Consider the following 23091-nt stretch of genomic DNA (forward strand, 5'->3'; position numbering starts at 1 on the left):
CAATCTAATTTTGAATTTAGGTCAATTTCTTTTTATATTAGTTATCTTTTGAAAATGGGTTTTAATTTGGGGTAGATAATGCCTGTACCAATAAATCATTCTTACATATGAATATAAGAATATATTTACTATATACATTCATATATATGTAATTTATTTAATAAGTTAAATAAAAAAAGAAAAGTAGTCTTTGCACAGATATGAACCTCTTACTGTTCATTTCACATGATTAAAAAATAAGGAAGGAGGTAGAATTCTGGGATACTGTGCTTTGTTTTTGAGTTAAGAAATACTACAAAGCAATAAGTGTTAGTCATGTCAATGAGAAAGAAATAAAACAGCTCAATCCCTTTTCCTTGGATGAAAGCAAGCTATGGACTGGAGCCCATCATGAATCAGTAGTGTCCCTACAATTTAAGGCATGTTTAGGGCGTCAGGAGATGCTGTTCCCTAACAACACCTAATACCGTCAGACCTAGAATCCCTTCTCAAGCCTTACTCTCTATTCTCTCCAGTGCTTGTTTTGCTGAAGCTCCTGTCTGAGAATATAAAGCTGTCAGAGAATTGCAGGTGGTGGTGGATAGATTATTAACATCCCTGTTTCAGAACTCTGAGTGCATTGTGACACAAAATATGATTTAATACATATTTTATAGCAGTGCTATCTAATAAAACTATAATGCGAACAGCATATGTTATTTAAATTTTTCTCATGGCCACATTTTTTAAAAAGTAAAAAGAAGCAGGTGAAATGAGTCTTAATGATATATTTTATTTATTTAGCCCTGTACATTCCAAATATAGTTATTTTAACATATGACTAATGTAAAGAAAAGAATGAGACAATTTGCATTCTTTTTTTCACACTAAGTCCTTGAAATCCAGTGTGTACTTATAGCACATCTCAATTCAGATACTAAAGTTTTGTTGAATATACTTGATCTATACTTAGACTTCATAAAATTTACAGTTGGAAAAGTAGATTCACAAACCCAAATTGTCCTACAAACATTTAAAAGTGTTCCAATAACTAAATCAAGTGTCAGTTTTTAAATTTAAATTGGTAATCATCTCATCAATGACACTAGCTGTATTTCAAGTGCTCAGCTGTCTCATGTGGCTGGTAGCTTCCATACTGGAAACTCTGCTCCAGGTGACCACTGATATAATGCTTCGGTTCTGCTACCTAATCAGTTTTGAAGGCCAACTTCAGACCACATCAAAGGAGCACATGACTTTAAAATTTCAATGACAGAAAAAGTCAAACCCTAAACTTATTACTTAAAATGGATTTTTACAGAACCCCATGTTTATGAGAAATTATAGAGAAGAATGTATACCAAATGTGTACTTCTAAGCTATATACATGTTGGAATTTGGGGGCTGTTTGTTTGCTTCCGTGTACTTGCTTTGTTGTAACTAAAGTAATTTGCTGATCACAGCCCTCCTCATTACAATGAGTAAATCAATAAAAAAAAAATCTAACATTTACAAAAATGGTTCCATCAAACACATTCTTAAAAGAATGAAAATATAGGCATCAGACTTGTAAATCATGTATCTGATAAAAGATTTGTATCCATAATATATAAAAAACTCTTAAAACTTAATAAGAAAGTAAATCTAATTTTCCTGGTAAAATATCTGAGCTTTACCAAAGAAGATGTATGGATGACTAATAAGAATATGAGGAGATGTTCACTAAGGAGATACAAATGAAAACCACAATAAGGTGCCAGAACATACCTGTTAAAAATGGATAAGTGAATTAAAAATCTAACAATATCAAATATTCATAAGCATGCAGAGCCACAGAGACTGTCATTCATTACTTTCATTACTGTTGGCAATTCAAAATGGTACAGTCACTTTGGAAGGTACAAGTTTCCTATGAAGTTAAATGCTTACTTAATATATGATCCAGTGATCCCACTCATAAGTATTTACCCAAGTGAATTGAAAAACATTTTTGACACAAAAAAACAATATGGGAATATTTACAGAAAATTTGATTTCAATTGCCAAAATGTGGAAATAACTAATATGTTGTCTTCAGCTGGTAAATGAATGAACAGACTGTGGTAAATCTATAAAAGGGAATACTATTCAAATATTTTAAAAAGAGGATTATTGATTTATGCATATCATGGATGAACGTTTTAGTGCATCTTGCTAAGTGAAAGAAGGGAGGCCCAAATGACTGCATATTTAAGATATATAATTCAATGTATCTTAAATTCTGAAAAAGCCAAAACATAGAGATGGGAAGCAGATCAATGGTTGCCCAAGTTAGAGATATATTGAGTTGGAGTTATAAGAGGGCTGACTACAAAATCATTGATTACATGAGGAAATTTTAAAGGAGATGGAACTATCCGTGGTGCTGAAAAAATTACTGTGCTCATCAAAACCCATAGAACTGTACAACACGATGAGTAAATTCTGCAGCATGCACATTAAAAAAAGAAAGAAAGAAAACAAATAGGTTGTAATATCCCAAAATGGGGTGGAAACAGTGACAAGTGAACCTAACCATCTTACAAATGTAATATATAAGCTTACTGAAGGTGATGCAGTCAAAGGATCTAGCCTATATTTTGGAAAACAGTATTTTGAAAGGACAAAATCTGCAAAGGATGAGGCTAACTCTAAAAAGAACTATACATAGACATTGTATTTTAGTTGATTTTTTTCAAAGGAGTGCAGTTTAGCAATTATGAAAGTACTTTGCATGTATATTAGGGTGGAATGCATAAGTAAATAAATTATAGATATTGGGAGATAGGTTTCACATTGCTAGAGAAAGAAGTTATAATCAGCAAGGAGAGATGGCTAAAATTAACCTTGCATTGCTAGATGAGAGATGTAGATATTAATTTGTGAATCTATTTTTATTTTAAAATACATAGATACAGAAATGGGTCTACACACATAACATTTATTAGCTCTATCTACTGAAAAGCCCCAGAAGCAGATACCAGATTAGCAATTAGCATGCCTCATGCCCAAATCTTAGTTTCATGCTCAGTTTAGAGGTTTCTGTGTATACATCATAATGCTTCAATCTTAGAGTGAGCATGGAATGTAGGAAATTCAAATAGCATTCTTTATTTAAACACAAGAAAAGTCTCTGAGAATTTAAGTGACTTGCCTAGAATCAGCAGTTTGTAAAGGATGGAGCATCTACATAGAACAATCTTACTTCATTCTTAATCTTAACTTGTACCACATCAAGAAGTCTACACTACATGGAAATATTCTTATTTGTTAAATTATTTGTTTTCAATTTCCAGAAATAATCAAGCTCTTTCTCTTAATTTAAATAAAATTCTGGCAAATTTTATATCATTAAAAAACTATTATTCACATTTAAATTCAAAATTTTTACCTGAAATGTCTGTTTCCTGTTGAGCTTCAAAGTCCTATCTAGAGGCCAGGCATGGTGGCTCACTCCTGTAATCCCATCACATTGGGAGGCTCAGGCAAGCAAATCACTTGAGGTCAAGAGTTCATGACCAGCCTGGCCAACACAATGAAAACCCATCTCTACTGAAAATACAAAAATCAGCTGGTGTGGTGGTGCACACCTGTAGTCCCAGCTACTGGGAAGGCTGAGGCAGGAGAATCGCTTGAGCACGGGAGTTGGAGGTTGCAGTAAGCCAAGACTGCACCACTGCAGTCCAGCCTGGGCAACAGAGTAAGAGTCTGTCTCAAAAAAAAAAAAAAAGTCCTACCAGACTGGGAAATCATTATTGCTAATTTATTTCTGTTATATTGGACACACACATGCTTTCACTTTAAGGAAATCCTATGCAAGAACCAAAAAAAAAAAGAACTACAAAATATAGTCATGCACTGCATAACATTGCAGGCAATGATTGACCACATGTACATCAGTGGTCCCATTAGATTACAATAGAGCTAAACAATTCTTATCTCCTAGTAACTTTGTAGCCATCAGAACTTAGTAGCACACAACTCACATGTTTGTGATGGTGCTGGTGTAAAGAAACCTATTGCACTTCCAGTTGTATAAAAGTGTAGTACATACTGTACAATTACATAAGGTACATAACAATGATAATAAACAATTATGTTATAGTTTATGTATTTACTATATTTTATCATTATTTAGAGTGTACTTCTACTAATTTAAAAAACTTAATTATTAAACAGCCTCAGACAGGTCTTTCAGGAGGTATTCCAGAAGAAGGGATTGTTATCATAGGAGATGACAGTTCCATGCACGTTATTGCCCCTGAAGACCTCCCAGTGAGACAAGATATGGAGGTAGAAGACAGTGATATTGATGATCTTCACCGTGTGTAGACCTAGGCTAATGTGTGGGTTTGTATCTTAGTTTTTACAAATTTAAAAGGTAAAATAAAAAACAAAAATATTTAAAAATAGGAAAAAAGCTTATAGAATAAGGATTAAAGAAAGAAATTATTTTGTACAGCTATACAGTGTGTTTGTGTTTTAAGCTGTGTTATTATGAAAAAACTCAAAGACTTAAAAATATTTTTTAAGTCTATAAAGTAGAAAAGTTACAATAAGCTAACATTAAATTACTGAAGACAGAAAAACCTTTTTATAGGTTTAATATAGCATTTGTACAGTGTTTATAAAGTCTACCGTAGTGTACAGTAATGTCCTAGGCTTTCACATTCACTCACCACTCACTGACTCACCAAGTGCAACTTCCAGTCCTGCAAGCTCCATTCATGGTAAGTGCTTTATACAGGTGTACGATTTTTTATCTTTTATACAGTATTTTTACTGTACCTTTTCTATGTTTAGATATACAAATACCATTGTGTTAAAATTTCCTAAAGCATTCAGTATAGTAACATGCTATAAGTTTGTAGCCCAGAAACAATAGCCTAAGTGTGTAGCAGGCAATACCATCTAGGTTTGTGTAAGTCCATTCTCTGATGTTTGCACAACAATGAAATCACCTAACATCACATTTCTCAGAACATATCCCCATCTTTAAGTGACACATGACTGTACATAAAGTGTTTTGTACTGCAAAATAATTATGTCTCACAAAAGCATTCATCATGTATTTTCTTAAATAAAAATCTTCCCTGTTGCAATTTTGTTAGATTTATACATAGTATCTCAGAGGAAATAAAGTCATTTTATAAAGCCAAGCTAACCTGTGATCCTTTCCTTTAATACCTTCATCACTAAGCCCATCTGCTGCAATTTTTATAAGTAAGTGTGATCTCATAATCCACAGTTTTCATATGAAGAAAATTTATAGCATACTCTTACTAATCAATAAATCAAGCTTTATCCCTATTGCTTTCCAATCACAATGATGACTTCTAAGGGAGCTTATTTTATTAGGTAATTTGAAAATACTTTACTAGGCTATTTGAGGAACTTCTTGAATATGAGGGGATTATTAACAATAAAAGAAGATACACCCAATAGAGAAACAATTTCTATACCTTCAAATAATAGTATAGTAGGTATAGGAGGCAAATGCAAAATCAGTGTGATCCATTATATATTTAACCCTCATTTGTTATCTGTTACAATGCACAAATATGTTTTGAAAAGAATATTATCAAATCTATTTGAATTTTCTACCACATTTAATGTTCAGAATTCTCATTATTTTATTTTTTCTGATTTAAAGTCCTTCTACCATCGTAGAAGTCTATTTTATTTGTTTTGTTTGCTTGTTTTGTTTTTGTTTAAAAGACTATTCAGAAGAGTTCCTTTTTATAAGACCCACTTTTTTTTTTTCTTTTTTCTTTTTTTTTTTTTTTTGAGATGGAGTCTCGCTGTGTTGCCCATACTGGAGTGCAGTGGCGCGATCTCGGCCCAATGCAAACCCCGCCTCCTGGGTTCACGCCATTCTCCTGCCTCAGCACCCCCCAGTAGCTGGGACTACAGGCATCCGCCACCGTGCCCGGCTAATTTTTTTAAATTTTTTTTTTTTAATTTTAGTAGAGACGGGGTTTCACCATGTTAGCTAGGATGGTCTCGATCTCCTGACCTCGTGATCCTTCCGCCTCGGCTTCCCAAAGTGCTGGGATTACAGGCGTGAACCACCGTGCCTGGCCAAGACCACCGTTTTTTTTTTTTTTTTTCTGTACTAAGACTTTCTACTATTCTGCCTGGTGAATAACAGGTACTTAAAATATTTGCGGTTTTGACTTCTAAACAAAATAACATTAAGCACTTTTTTTTTCAGTTAATTATAGGAGTAATTGGGGTAGCCTGGAAGAAATCACTTATGGGAGATGCTCCAGAGCTCCACTGTTTGTGATGACCATTCAATATGCAACATAAAATGAGTGTTGGTGGTGTCGCAAATCTTTCTCCTCCACAAGGAGAAGTAGATGGAGTATAGATGGATGCGTGGGTGGATAGAGTAGGACAAATAGATGGAAAAATAGTTGGATTGTTCTTACACATACCGTCCAATATCTTCCATACCATGGACAGTATTTTATCCTTACTTGTTTCTAGGAACTAAGGAACATAGTTGGTGATACAGAATCCTATGGAACTCCAGTAATTTCAGAGAAAATTGAGGATACAGTATTTTTACCCTCTGCACCTGGAAGAACTTACTGCTTTATTTTGGTAACTAAAAAATTAACATTAATTTACTTTTGCCTTGATAGTAGGGTCAAAATCAATGTCTATGGAAGACTACCTATAATAGTGACTACTTTAAATTCTTTTCTCTTCTTATCCCTTATAATGATATATCCTTACTTTCAATATGCAGATATAAGCAGTTCTAAGTCTATGCTTCAAATTACATGCTCTGGGGAAAGAATTAGTCAACAAAGATGTCAAGAAAATCTGAATTTATTATTTTCAAATTGTTCTTAAGTTTTATTTTTAGAGACTATCATTTCCTTATAGCTACTCTACAAAGAGACAAGAAAACACTTCACAGTGAACTAGCCCCCCTAGGAAAAACACTGTGGAGTGAATATTTATGTTATCAAGTAGTTAGAATAAGTAGAGGCAGATAAAAATACCCTAAACTTTTATTTAAAACCATGCATATTAACCCCGTGGGCTTTCTTGCTATCCTTATAAAGTCAATTATCACTGTATAGGTTTTTGATTTTTAATTTCAGTTTATTTTAAACTATATTGTATCTCTTCATATTAAAAAATTAATCTTCTCTTTTACTTTGTATGTTCCACCATTCCTTTTTAATTCATGTCACTTTCGTACTCTAAACACACTAGGATGCTAATTTAAAATTTGTGACCTTAAATTCATATCATTTAAATCCCCCAAATGAATATAATGATTCACCCACTTTTGTGTTTGAAATATAATCTGCCTTAAAATAAATCTCTATGTTGCTAAAGGGTAAAACCTAGTATATGCCTCTTGATTTTATGAGAGCACAAGGTCAAATCTTCATTATATTTACAGCTTACACTGAAGATGGAAAACTGCTTTATATGATAAAGTGAGAGAAACTTATCAGTAAGTCTTCAAGCAGGAGAAGATGAGACGTGCTGGGTAGCCAAGAGAATTTTAGTAAAGTGATGGTCTGTGTTCAATATTAGCTTGTGCACTTTGCTATGATATAACAGCTCTCCATCTAAAACTTCTGCTAACATTGCATGTGCCTTATATGAAATTTTAGGGGAAATTAAAGAGACTCAGTTTCACATCCAGGTCAAAGCAATCAGAGAAAACGGAACATTTATGGTAGATAACACATGAATAGAATTTGGAAATCTCTAGTGCAGAAGTCCAGGACCCTAAGTAATCAGGAGTGTCTAGAACCCCTTTAATTCTCAGAAATCTTATGGGGCATTGGAATTTCCAATACAATATTGGATGGGTGGCTGGAACTCTCAAATGCAGAAACTACACTTTAGGTTACTTTTCTTATTACACAAACATTAAAGCAATATTTAAAAGGTCAATCCAGTCAGAATCCAACCACCACAGAAATTCACAGAATTATTTGCCTATGTTTCCTTTTATTTCTAATCCTTATGTACACATAATTTTACATGGTATAGTTATAATTTTGTTTTGATTTTGTAATCAGTGTCAAATCATAAACATTTTAACGTGTTCATTTTTTGTAGGTGCCCTTATAATGACTATTTGCCTAACCCTTTTCTTATCTTGGGCATTGGATTGTACTTGAGTTTTCATATGTATAAATAACACTTCAATTTAAATATTTGTCAAATATTTTGCTTTCATCAAATAAAAAATGGAAATAAAAACAATGTTATGGCCGGGCACGGTGGCTCACGCCTGTAATCCCAGCACTTTGGGAGGCCGAGGTGGGTGGATCACGAGGTCAGGAGATCGAGACCATCCTGCCTAACACGGTGAAACCCCGTCTCTACTAAAAATACAAAAAAAATAGCTGGGCGTGGATAGCTGGGCATGGTGGCAGGCGCCTGTAGTCCCAGCCACTCGGGAGGCTGAGGCAGAAGAATGGCGTGAAACCAGAAGTCGGAGCTTGCAGTGAGCCGAGATCGCGCCAATCCACTCCAGCCTAGCAAACAGCCGCGAGACTGTCTCAAAAAAAAAAAAAAAAAAGCTTATATTGTAGAGCTGTTGTGAGGATTAAATGCAAAAAAAATGCATAACAAAGATTATGCATAGTGTCAATTTGGACCAATTTCTAGAAATCTAATTATTGACGACGCAAAGGGTATGACTATATATTCTTTCTGAGGCTGTTGAACGAATTACTAACTTCCAGAGTGTTCAGCTGGCAAAATAATAAAAACTGGCTGTCAATATCTTAAACAAAAAAAAACCAATGCTGAAGTGGTCACTTATTTTAAAAAGGGCAAAATATAATTGTCAGGCACAGTCTCTCAGAGCAGAGAAGACTGCTAATATTATAGAGGGCTTTGAGGAAGAGTGTAATTCAGTTGCTGGTTGACTTCCAGAGGCGTAAGTATATTGACGTCATTTGTAGAAATATGGCTCTTCAGGTGAGAATTCCTTTGATTAATCAACTTCCAGAAGTGTGTTCTTTGAAGTGAGTCTTTTTCTGATTAACTGACTTTAGGAAGTTAGGGTTATAACTAGTTGGTTGACTTGCAAATGCATGTTCACTGAGAGGCATTTCTCAGTGAAATTCTTCAACTTTGTGTAAAATCAGTTCTGATAGTTTCTGGAACTGTCATTGATTAAGCAGTTTTAAAACCACTTCTGGTGACTACTTGCTACCATAGCTACAGAAAAGTATCAATCATTTCCTAGGAGCGTGGGGACATTTTATTCTCCAGCTATAGTTGAAATAACTTATGAGAAAAAAATCACAGAGGAAATGATGGAAAATGCCAAGGGCTTTTCATGAGGAAGAGGGGGAAGTAACTAGAAATTTGTTTTTAATGCAATCTTCTGCTTGAGAAATACTGTGTCAGTATCCAACAGTGAAACAGATGTGGAAAGGTAGTACCATTGAAAAGAGGAGTAGAGCTAGGATGGAAAGGTAAGCACATTTTACATAAGTTAGTTAAATTGTTAAAGAAAACTTATTTCCTATTTTATTGTCAAGAAATTATATAATTATACATTTTGTGGGATCACAAATGTCTGCTTATTAAACATTTTAGTTCATAAGGCTGCTTTTCTTTTTTTCTTCTTTTTTTTTGAGACAGAGTTTGGCTCTGTCGCCCAGGCTGGAGTGCAGTGGCGCAATCTCAGCTCACTGCAAGCTCTGCCTCCCGGGTTCACACCATTCTCCTGCCTCAGTCTCCTGAGTAGCTGGAACTAAAGGCGCCTGCCACCACGCCCGGCTAATTTTTCTATTTTTAGTAGAGACAGGGTTTCACCCAGTTAGCCAGGATGGTCTCAATCTCCTGACCTTGTGATCAGCCCACCTCGGCCTCCCAAAGTGCTGGGATTACAGGCGTGAGCCACTGTGCCTGACCAAGGCTGCTTTTCTCTAAATCCATACTTACATAGATTAGTGATTATCTTTATTTTTTATTTTTGTTTTTTTTTGTTTCTTTTTTTGTATTTTCTCTCTCTTTAATATAAATTGTGTTCTTACTTGCTTATATTCCATTCTAGAATGGCTTCTAGTCTCCTCCCAGAAGGCTGACCCTGCCAGTTCTAAATTTTTTTCCGATTCTCATCCTCCTGAATTTTGCTCTCCTCCATAGTCAACAATTTTGTACGCCTCCTTTTCTTTTTTTAAATGACATTCAGTTTCTGAAATATTGGCTTCTCTTATTATACTTCCACCCCCATTCTTCCACCATGCAAAAAATAACTCTTCCTCTCTCTTCTTTTGGCTAAACTTTCCAAAAAGATGTATAATTTTTTATTTTTGAAAAATGTGTTAGTGACATTCGTCCTGGTTAACTTATTCCAAATAATGTCTCTATCTTGCATTCTGTCTTACTGTTCTGCAACCTATTCCAGCACCATCAACAGATGACTCATTTCAGCCTGACCTTATGAAAAGAGCTTGCATTCTAGGTTCAGACAGAATAACAAGAGACTCCTATTTTTACCATTTGCTGGCTGACATAATCTTACATGAGTAATTTAAGCTATAGGGGTCTCACCTCCTTTATCTGTAAAATAGGAATTCTAGTACATGGGATAGTAATGATGATGTAAAGAAATCATGTATAGAAAACATATAAATAGCATACTCTTTCTACCCAGGAGGAGCTACATAATTGTTAAATCTTGTGTTTATTTCTTATTATCTCTTACTATGTTGACTGTTCTTCCAAATTGCATAACCAAAAGATCCATGAGGCCTAATGTCAAAAGCTCAATGTCTTTGTCGTCTTATGAGGCAAGTCAGTTTATCTTATCTTGTTCATTTAGGGATAAGAATAATTCCTTCTCTACCTTAATTACATTGTGGCAATGGCAAATTGAAATGTGATATTGATTACAGAAGTACTTAATCATTATAATAACAATAACTGTTAGCATTTTAAAATCTGGTATTGTCTATGTGTAAGTCACTGTGTCGGCACTTAATAAATGTAAGCTCAGTCTTTACAATTATCTAACAGGGATTAATATTATTTCTAATGTTTATTTGAGGAAACTACAGCTCGGAAAGATGAAGTAGTTGGGTCAAGGATACATAGGTAGGAGGGAACAGGGCTAGAATTGAAGTCTTCTGAACCTCCACCTGCACCCTCAGAGCCCCATGCAACAGAGAATTATCAAATGCATTCAGTTTCCTTTCATTAAAAATGCTACTTGGCCACTACTTGAACCATGATCCATTATTACCCAGCTCATTTTCAAAGGATCCTGTTAACTCTCCTAAAAGCATTTTAGAGCTAGATCCTGCCTTCGTTTATTTTCATTATAGCTGCTTTCTTTTCTATGTCATTAATTCGTGCTTCTCTTTTGTAATTTTACTGTCAGGTTCTCCACCAAGTGCTCTAAGGAATTAAAAACACAAGCACACAATATTTAAGCTTTTCAGCGAGTGAAAGTTGACCTCAATTCCTGTTTTTCCTCCCTCTTTGTGCTGTCTTCAGGGTTGATATGCCTCCCTCCTCTTCTACCCCCAATAGTGTTTAAGCCTCTCTCATGTCGGCGCAGGTTAAAACTTGTCCACAGCCTCTGTATGTTTCATTAGTCTGTTTTACATTGCTATAAAGGACTACCTGAGATAGGGTAATTGATGAAGAAAAGAAATTTATGGTACAGCAGGCTGTACAAGAACCATGGCACCAGTATCTGCTCAGCTTCTGGTGAGGTCTCAGGCAGCTTTTACTCATGGAGGAAGGCAAGGAGAGCCAGTGTGTCACATGGCAAAAGAGGGAGCAAGCAAGAAGAAAGGGTGCTGGGCTGTTTTAAACAACCAGCTCTAGAGCAAGAAGTCACACATTACTGCCAGGAAGGCACCAAACAGATCATGAGAGATCTGCCCCCATAACCAAAACACCTCCCTTCAGGCCCCACCTCCAACAAGATGTCATTCTTTGCTTCCCTAAAGTTCTTAGGTCTTCAAAGCACTCACTCAACAAAGCAGAAAACTATTTATACCATAGTTTTGCTATTCTGTAGATCCAGGACATATTGCAAATTATCAATTACATGCAATGAGTTGTTAGGCTTCAGTACATTTTAAAGCAAAGGATTCTCTGCCTCTGCTTCAGACTAAGAGATTGAGTTGGTCTTTATATACACAGGTTTGCAAATTCAAACTACACTTTAATTCATGTTATTTACTATTATAAACATGCTTATTTCACCTAAATACGTTCAATGGAGGTAGAGGCAATATCATTTCTGTATTCTTTAACTTCCCTGTGGAGATTATAGCATGGCCAGGCAGTGAATGAGAAATATAAAGTGATGATTAAAATGGAAATGAGCCATCTGTAATAATATTAAATAATTGAGCAGAAAATTTCAATCTAAGTGTCAAGGCTTATCAACCAAAATAATTCATGGAAAACTATTATTAAGCATGGTTTCAGGTTATTATTGGTCTGAGGATTAATAATTTCTTTCGTTAAAAACTACTGTTTTTTTAAACATTTATTTGAGGTCCAGGGGTACACGTGCAGGTTTGTTAGATAGGTAAATTACTTGTCTCAGGGGTTTGATGGACAGATTATTTCTTTACCTAAGTAATAAGCAGAGTATCCAATAGGTAGTTTTTCAATCCTCACCCTCCTCCTATCTTCCACCCTCAAGTAGGCCCCAGTGGCTGGCTCTTGTTCCCTTCTTTGTGTACATGTGTACTCAATGTTTAGCTCCCACTTACAAGTGAGAATACATGACACTTAGTTTCTAGTTTTTGCATTAGTTTCTTAGGACAATAGCTTTCAGTTCCATCCATGTTGCTGCGAAGTACGTAATCTCATTCTTTTTTATGGCTGCATAGTATTCCATGTTGCATATGTACCACATTTTCTTTATCCATTCTATCCATGTTGCATATGTACCACATTTTCTTTATCCATTCTATCATTGATGGGCTTTTAGGTTTATTCTGTGTCTTTGGTATTGTGAATAGTGCTGCAGTGAAAATACCTGTGCATGTGTCTTTATGGTAGAATTATTTAGCTTTATTTAGTTATATATCCAATAATGGGATTGCTGGGCTTAATGGTAATTTTAAGTTCTTTGAGAAATCCCGAAACTGCTTTCAATAATGGCTGAACTAATTTACATTCCCATCAGCAGTGTATAAGTGTTCTTTCTCCTCAACCTTGCCAGCATCTGTTATTTTTTGACTTTTTAATAGCAGCCATTCTGATTGGTATGAGATGGTATCTCATGGTGGTTTTAATTTGCATTTCTCTAATGTGATGTTGAGCATTTTTTCATATGCTTATTGGCCATGCGTATGTCTTCTTTTGAAAAGTCTATGTTCATGTCCTTTGCCCACTTTTAAAGGGGTTGTTTATTTTTTGCCTGTTAATTTGTTTAAGTTCTTATAGATTCTGGATATTAGACCTTTATCAGATAAATACTTTTTAAATATTTTTCTCCTATTCTATAGTTTTTATGTTTACTCTGTTGATAGTTTCTTTTGCTGTGTAGAAGCTCTTTATTTTAATTAGATTCCACTTGTCAATTTTTGAAACTACTCTTTTAAAAAAGAAAATTGTAAAGAGCTTTTTAAGCCAAATTTAACACGCAATAAACTTTTAAAATTAACAGATTCAACTACCTAATTATCAAAACTTCAGTATAACAAAAAAAGATACTATAAACAAAATTAATTTTGTCTTTAAATTTAAAAACCTGGGAGAAAATGTTCCCCCCAAAATTAGACAAAGGCTTAATTTTGTAATATGTAAAGAGTGTTCACAAATTAATTATCCAAAATGCCATAATAAAAGAGGCAAATAAAGTATGAATAGTCATTTCACAAAGGAAATAAAAATTATCCCAATAAAGACAATAATGTCCAACCTTACCAATTAATGACCTGACAAATGCAATTTTGTGGTCTAATGGGACACTTTTTCATTTGTACTGTATTAAATAGTTCATAACATTCATCGTTATTAAGTGTTGTGGAAAATTTGATTACAGGTGAAGCAAGTTGGGCCCTTTTGGATAACATACTGGTATGTTCATAAATTTGGTAATACTTACAGAAATTTTAAAAACATATATTGTTTGACCCAGTAATTCTACCTGTCGTAATTTATTCATCAAAAACACTTGTATGCACCACTAAGAAGCCTTCACCAAAATGTTTATTGCAAATTTAGAATGACAAAGTATTAAAAATAATCAAAATGTCCATCAATAGGAGAAAAGTAAAATATATAATAACATATTCTTACCAATCAGTGCTAAGCAACCATTGAAAATAACTTGGTGAATATATAAAGACAGATTAAAATATCAAACTAAAGGGCCAGGCACAGTGGCTCACACCTGTAATTCCAGCACTTTGAAAGGCTGAGTAGGAAGGATCTCTCGAGCCCAGGAGTTCAAGACCAGCCTGCGCAACATGGTGAAACATCTCCACAAAAAAATACAAATAGCCACCGGGTGTGGTGGCTCATGCCTGTAATTCCAGCACTTTGGGAGGCCGAGGCGGGCGGATCACAAGGTCAGGAGATCGAGACCATCCTGGCTAACACAGTGAAACCCCGTCTCTACTAAAAATACAAAAAAAAAAAAAATTAGCTGGGCGTGGTGGCGGGCGCCTGTAGTCCCAGCTACTGGGGAGGCTGAGGCAGGAGAATGGCATGAACCTGGGAGGCGGAGCTTGCAGTGAGCCGAGATCACACCACTGCACTCCAGCCTGGGCGACAGAATGAGACTCTATCTCAAAAAAAAAATAAAACAAAACAAAAAAAAACAGTCAGCCATGGTGGCATGTGCCTGTGGTCCCAGCTATCCGGGAGGCAGAGGTGGGAGAAGTTCACCTAAGCCCAGAAAGTTCAAGGTTGAAGTAAGTTGCAATTGTGCCACTGCACTCCAACTTGGGTGACAGAGTGAGACCCTGTCTCAAAAAATAAAAATAAAAAATAAAACAGCTTCAAACTATTCACTATAAAAAGCAAGTCTCAGAATAAAATAAACAGAAGAGTCTCAATTTTCTCTTAAAAATCATATATATGTATAAATATATCTAAATATATACAAATGTGTATAAAGTTTTGAAAAAGTTCTAAAAGGATATATGACACACTGAAACAAAAGTGGTTACCTCTTGGGGAAGAGAATGGGTTGAAAGAGTGGCAATTGGTATTAATTTGGTATTTAGTATTAAAATTTGGTATTAATTATTTTATATACACTTGAATTATTTACATTTTAATAATAAAAATATATTCTTCTATTACTTTTATACTTCTTATAAGTCATGCAAATACAGGTAGTGTAACTGAAGTGAGTAAATGTTTTCAGAAAAGATTTGATGAATTATCAGTCAATTAGTGATAGTGTTCTGAAGGGTGGGCATTTTTGAACATTTTTCCTGTTATGCCTTGAATTTTTTAATTAAATTTCAAAAAAATTAATTTTACCACAGTTGTAGGGCTTAGCTTTGGCTAGAATCAAAATTTTATATAAATTAGACATCAGTTGGAAACAAATAATCAGAACCTCCTCAATAAAACAACATTGGGAGGTGGGAGAGGGGGTACGAATCTCAGCATGGTTTTTGGGAGATAAATTTTTTAACTTTATATTTGAAAAGTACTTTTTATTTGACAAGTAAAAAGAAAAAGAATCTTAGACAAGGCAGTATGAGAAAAATTAATTTTAAAAATAAATTTAAGAAAGGAAAATAAGTTAAAATTTGACTTTCTCTGCTATGAGAGATAGTTGTTATGTAATTTTATAAATATTATAAGAAACTTCACCTGTCTTCATGTATTAAATAAGATGGACTAAAAATGTAACCTGGTGTGAATGCTAATGTCACATTAATAATGCCATTAGTTATATTCTCTCCCCACCATCATCTTGAATGTCTCAGTGACACAATAACATGGGCTCCATTTAGTGCTTTAAAAATTAAATAAACTCCCATCCTTTTTTGAAAATATCTCTCTAAAAAGCAGAGACATTGTTCTTGGACATTAAAGAAATTCTGTAGATTAACTGCAATTCATGAGCCTGAGTGAAACTTTCAAGCACTTTGATTGTTGCTATAATTATGAATATCCAACCTGTTTTTACATATTATTTTTAAAGGATACAAAAGTAATTCTTTTTCCTCCTTCAAGATAATACAGTAAAATTTGTTTTCTTTGACACAATTTTAATTGAACTACATACACATGTTTTCCAATTTAGTTTGGCAATAGAAAAAGTGATCATTATTCTTCTGACTCATTCTAAAACTCTTACAATGTGCGAGGAAACTCTTGGAGCTTTGCTTTTCTCTTTACTGTGGCAGTGCAAACTTATTGCTTGCTACTCTGCAGCCATTTCTGAACTCAAGTTATTTTAGAAATTCTTCAAAATTTAACATTTTCTCCTGATCCTTTTTGAGGAATGAGTACACCATAGTGGTCGTCCCTGCTTATAAGACGGGGTTAATAATATTACCACCTACACTGTTGGTTTGAGAATGACACAAGATGGTGTGTATTTGTTATGTGCAGGACCCACTACCTGGCTTGTATGGAGGAGCCCTTTCTAAATAAGTACTGCTAGCATTATTTTTTCTTCTATGAGTTCCTATTTCTCTTTTACTCTAAATTATCATCACAATAGGCTATACATTATTTATTTTCCAAAATAAATGTTATGGTAACTACCTGCATGAAGAAAAGTGAAAAAAATAGAACGTATTATGAATGACTATTTCTGAAAATTCAACTATCTAGCATTGTACAAATAACACCTTGACGAGTAGCTTGATTTTTCTCATTTTCAGCTTATTTTTTCTTTCCTTCTCTTTCCATATTTATATTGTAAGTGGTTGCCAGCACTGGCTAATGCAGTTATCCAGACTACAAATGTAGTGTTGTCATACTCCTCCAAACACACACATACACACGAACACACACACCTTTGTTTCAAATCGTTAACCTTAATCATAATTGTTTAAGCAAAAGGAGGAATGCAGGCTACAAATCCCTATCTCTGAGAAGAAAGTTTTATAGACAGCTTATTCGCATTCTACTGCTTCCAGACCTTCAGAGGAAATATGTGCTTGTTCCATAACCTCAGAATGCTTTAGGGAATCCCAGCTTCCACGTTCATTCAGTGATTCCTCTGGGAGTCATTCTCATAAGTACCCCAAAGAAATTGAGATTGAGAAAAGATTTCCTATAACTTTGCAGACATTATGGAAACCATAAGAAGTATCCTTTTTTTCTTCACCTGGTATACAACAAATTTATTGCCTCTTCTCAAATAAGTAAACCATTTCTCTAATATGTGGAGAGGAATTAGGGAAGGGGAGGTGATCTAAAATTTACTAAATTGCCTAAAACATGTCAGTAAATTACAAGAGTTATTTTTCCTATCATCACAGTTCTATGAAGAGGATATTATAGTCTTCATTTCTCATATGAACGAGTCTCAGAGAAGTTAAAGATTTACCTGAGTCCCAGCATGAAATGCAGAAGATGCAAATGGTGCCATTTATCAATTGCATTTCTTCCTGTCTCTCTACAAAATGCCCACGTTACCCATGATACATTGTGTTTTCTCATCCTAACATTTACATCACTAGATATTGGAACAAATTCAAAAGTCATTTGTTTTTGATATTATTTGTTTTTTTAATAAATGCTAATACTTTATGGGAGATAGGAATTCTTTTCCACTCCATGAAACTTTTTATTAGTACTCAACATCATTCCAGAAAACTGACCGAAAAACAAAGGTTGAAAGAACATATGTTTCTGCTGTTCCATTTCTAAAAGGCTTTATAAGCTGCTCCTGAAAATGATCAAAATGTCAGTGTTTCTGCCCCCAGTAGAACGCATCCTCTCTTGTTTCAGCTGCAGGTTAGTCATTACTGTGTGTAAGCATGCATTCCACAGCAGAATCATGAGGGTTTGGATAATAGAGGAAGGTTAATTAGACTGTAGTAAGTACATAATATACAGGAATATTTTTCTTCACAAAAAAAGCTGAAAATTGTCCCTGGACTGACACCAAAAGAGAAAGGGCGACAGTTTTGGGGGACTTGTTAGCACTAAGCTACATACATTTTGCCAGACATTTATAGGTACTCAACTTTATTATGCTTTGTTATGTTCTGTTTTTGGTGATTTAGACACACTCATTCTTTATATGAGAAAATATTTTATAATGTGTTTTGATATACTGTAATGTAATTTGTGCTAAAATGTAAAAAGCATATAACAGTTCCTATAAGCTTTCTTAAAACATTTATGAAGTATAACTGCCCAAGCAAAAAAACTATTTGCAGACTTTTAGTCTAACATTCAAAGCAAATACACAAAAAGCATATTATTCTGTTCACTTCAGAGGACTTTATGTATCTATAGCCATTTATTTATTTATTTATTTATTATTTCAATAGGTTTTGGGGAACAGATGGTGTTTGGTTACATGGATATGTTCTTTAGTGGTGATTTCTGAGATCTTGTTGCATCCATCACCTGAGTAGTGTACACTGTACCCAATGTGTAGTCTTTTATCCCTCATCCCCCTCCCACCCTTTCCCTGGAGTCCCCAGAGCACTTTTTTAAAAATAATAATAATAACAATATTCTTGTCTTTTAGGGAAGGTATGGACCATTTGTATGTGTGTGTACTGGGCAATAATATAAAATGTATTTCTTACTGTGGGTCTAAGCTAAATGTCATTGCCAAAAAAGGAAAAAAATAGCTCTAGAAAGGTGGAACTTTTAAGAAATTTTCCATAACCAGAAGCCACTTCTGTGGTGCTTCATTTACATCACTGAAAGCAGCTAGGAGTAGAATACAGGGATGAAGTAAAACCAAAAAAAGGAAAACAGTAGAGAAATCATTGTGAACACCTGAGTAATCAATTGGTTATTTTTTGAATAATAAGACAGATCTTATAATTCAGCTAATAAATATTGGGTTCAGACCTCAGCTCTACAACTGGTTGGTTAGGGAACCCTGACCAAAATTATTTAACCACACTAGGTTCCACATTCTCATCTATAAAATGAGGATGAAACTACCCTCTGTCTCCTCAGGCAGTTAATTAAATTAAGGTGTGTAATTCATACAGTGCACTTACTGCCACACATGGAATACATTTTCAGTAATTGTAAACTATTCGGTTAACACCTCTCCTGGAGGGATTACAAAGTGTTAATTTACAGACTAACCTAAAGTGTTTTTGTTTTGCATGTTTGTATAGTATACTTTGCTAAAATTACTTGCTAAATTAGTAGACTCTCAAGTAAATAATAAATTTTGCTTTTTATCTTCAAAGATATATTATTTATTTGTAAGGTCTTATGATTTTCTAACGATCGAATGAGGATAGTTTCACTTTGTTTAATGTTTTACTATAGGATGTTAATAGTTAAGGTAAGTAGGCATAATTTTTTTAATGATTTCAAAGAGATATCCTTAAGTACTTCTTTTTTTGACTCCTAGGTATAGAAGCCCACAAAATATGATGACAAGGTTTTCAGACACATGAGTTTGGGAATGAGTTAAATGAGAAAAATAAAGAGAAGATATGTGAACAAATAGAAAAAAATTAATAAAATAGTTTTCTGTTGTAGAATTAATACATGTTCATTATAAAAATTTAGGTAATAGCCAAAGATAAATAGAATAATATTACTATTTAGATGTATATGTTTCAAATGCATTTGCTGTGCACATATACAGCTAATACCATTTTTTTCACAAAATGAAATCATACCATACATAATTTTATAACTTCCTTTTTTCCTGTGACTATATCATGGATGTTTTCTATGTCAACACATATAAGTCAATAATACTGTTTTTAATAGCAGTATAATATTCCATTCTTTGTTTGGATCATAATTTTTTAACCAATTACTTATTCAGGAACATTTATCTAATATCTTATAATTAGAAATTGCAAACAATGCTCTATTGTTTTATAAAACTCTCTGTGTCCTTCTCCAAATATTTCAATATGATAAATTTCTCCTTCAGTTCATAAAAGTAATCACCAATTACTGAATGCTATTTGACAATTACAGTGTTAAAATTTTATATACACTATTTCATGGGATTATTACAATAATTATTACAATAATCCCACGAAACAGATACATCATTAACTACATTTTACCAAATAGTGCAACTGAAAATTAATAAAGTTGAATAATTTGCCAAAAGTCCACAGAAAGCAGGAATTATAACCAGGAACAACTGATTCCAAAACTCATGTGTATAACCACTACACTATACTACTTCTCTCGCGTAGCATAGTTTGAATATTTTAATTTTTTATTAGTCTTACTTAGTTTCCAGATAATTTAAATTATTTTTTGATGAATAATAGAAATTCTACTTTGCAGGACCAACTTCAATGTATTTGTCCTCGGTCCCCCGTGAATTGTCTAATATGTAAACTTGTCAAGTAGCTGCATGACACATTCAAATTACCTGGCATTTCAAAAAGGTGCAGGTTGCTGTATTGCTTCATTGCAAAGTTAAGGAGTAACATTTTGCTTGGAAAGAAAATTACTCTTTCAATGACTTTATTGAATGTCACATAATATGAATGGGAGACAATGTGGAAGATAAATTATCATGTGTATTATGGATGATATTTTTTTCTATACAATATTACAAAAGCTGAGGTGTGTATAGTATAATCAAATGTTAGTATATGTACAGTACATACTTATCTATAAACACACACATACATGAGGGACATTTGGTTCACCAAAAATTTGCGCCAGTAGAGATATTTCTTTAGTTACTGCTTATTATTATTTTGAACAATATTGTAGCCTCAGACAATGTCCTATTGGAATTAGAAATGAATGAGCACCACTTATTGGGCCCAAGGGAAAGGTGTTAAAGAAGGAATAGCAAGGTTTGCACCTTAGTGCCAATACTCAAACTGCTTTAGGCTGGAAACCAGTTGGCCAGCCAATTTAATTATTCTTCACCTTGATTCAACATAAAAGGAAATAATGAGCATTGGGAATATAATAATATTATGGATGCTAAGTATACTGCATAAAGACATGCACAGCAAATGCAAAACTGCCAGTTTCAGAAAAAAAAAAAAAGATACCGGGGGAGAAAGAAGTGGGAGGGGAGTTGCTGTTCAATGGGTATAAAGTTTCTGTTATAGAAGATGAATGAGTTCTAAATATTTGGTGTACAACATTGTGCTAATAGTGAGCAAATACTGTATTGTGTACTTAAAAATTTGATAAAGGTTAGATCTTATTACATGTTCTTACCACAATTTTTTTAAAAATGTAAAGTAGAAGGAAAGGTGCTTTTGAAATAAGAAAGTGGGAAACAAACATTTCTTTCCAAGACCAACACTGTCATCTCTGTGATTTCAAGTGGCTTTCTCAAGCAGCATATCTTAGTGATATATTTGATATCTAGTATAGCCTGAATCAATTACCCATTGCCAAAGAAATGACTTTTCTGAGATGAAGGTAATAGACTTCCTTAACAAGATCAAAAGGAAATCATGTAAAAGAGCTGATGGCTTATAGATTGACTTTTTCCAATCCTTAATGATTGCCTTTATCTCCTACTTGCCTGAGAAATATATTGATGGGGTATCAGTAGGCATATTTTAAAGTCACATCCATATATTGCATTAGATCATTAAGAAATGCATTTGAGGAAAATGTCACCAAGAGTAATTAGAAAGTCATTTGTCTTGACTTCCTCATACTTGAGTGAGTAGAATAATTTAATCTTTTAGCTTTGAGCATGATATGTTGATATGTGATGGGGCACCAAAAGTTAGATTCAATGAGAAATATCTCAGTATTCAAAACTATCTAAAGAGGTTCTGAATGCTTCCTGAAAATCTTGACAGATACAATTAAAAGTTTGACTTAATTTTACTAAGAAATGAACTCATTATGCTTAGGTCAGATATAAACAGCATCATCCTTCTTGCAGTTATGAGCTAATTTATGTTTATTATATTTTATCTTTATATTTTAGTTATAATAAACATTTTAATGTACCTAACATTGGCAATCCTTTTGAATACTATGTATCCATTGAGTGATCAGCAGATACAGAAAGACTTATATCATGCTTAGGAATATCTTCTTCACAGCATTTGTATGTTATCACAATGCTTTTTGTGCACAGAAGAGAGCAAATTTTATTCCAAAGAAATGTAGTCATAAGTGTGGTAAAGCTCTGTGTTTGAGAGGGTAGCAGCATTGTGGGACTTAAAACAATAGCAGAAAAAAAAATTGCGAGGCTACTCTCAAACCAAATGCCATTCTCAAACAAATTTCACAAATAACAAATTTGATATAACTTTTAGTATCCCTTATGAATATCAACTTTTAATGACTTATGAATCAGACTTGATATTTACAGCATGCAGACTGCATTCCCCCAAATAGAATAGGATATGAGAAAATGGAAACCTTTAGACAGAATTTATAAATCTTTGACATTTACCTTTTCTTTTCTTCTATATACATATCAAATAAAAATTTAGATTCATGGTTATCTGAGATCTATCAGCAAATATTTATCAAGAACTTATTAATTCCAGGCATATTATGAGGTGCTGTAAGGCATGGAAACCATGAGACACAACAGTGAAGTGTTTTAAAAAGCAAAAGAATGGGAGCCTACCAAAAGAAAAAAATATGAGCCAACCAAAAGAGCCCCCAATGGCCAATTTTGAGTAATGCATAAAGGAGTAATTTGATAAACAAAATAAATATTGCAGTATTATATTATACTCCAGTGTAGAGAATGAATATCCATGAGTGCATAGTTATATAAATAAATGATTAAATACATAAATGAGGGAGAAAGGCAGATATGTCATACAGAAGAATTCCCAACAAGTTATGTGGATACTTCACCCTCAAGGAGAAGCATAAATTCCAAGTCCATAATTGTGAGCTGCACATAATAACGTTCTCCCAAATAGTACAGTATAGAAATGGAGAAAAAGAGGAACTTTACAGTGGAGAAACCTGATAAACATTGCCTCAGCAAGGTGATAACAGTTAACATCAAGAGTG

The 23091-nt window shown here is 33.9% G+C and overlaps 1 protein-coding gene across 2 annotated transcripts in view; it reads left to right on the plus strand.

Annotated features, from left to right (window-relative positions):
• The window catches only part of FUT9 (fucosyltransferase 9), a 203386-nt gene that overhangs the window by 97754 nt on the left and 82541 nt on the right, over positions 1-23091 (plus strand). Inside the window, exon 3 of one of the 2 annotated variants that reach the window (XM_055391556.2) lies at positions 6490-6606. The exons of the other annotated variant lie outside the window; for it this stretch is intronic. The gene's annotated coding sequence lies outside the window, so the exon portion shown is untranslated. The remainder of the gene's footprint in view (positions 1-6489; positions 6607-23091) is intronic. 2 annotated transcript variants of the gene reach the window in all.

The sequence above is a fragment of the Gorilla gorilla genome, chromosome 5 (genome assembly GCF_029281585.2).
Source record: "Gorilla gorilla gorilla isolate KB3781 chromosome 5, NHGRI_mGorGor1-v2.1_pri, whole genome shotgun sequence".
Taxonomy (NCBI): Eukaryota; Metazoa; Chordata; class Mammalia; order Primates; family Hominidae; genus Gorilla; species Gorilla gorilla.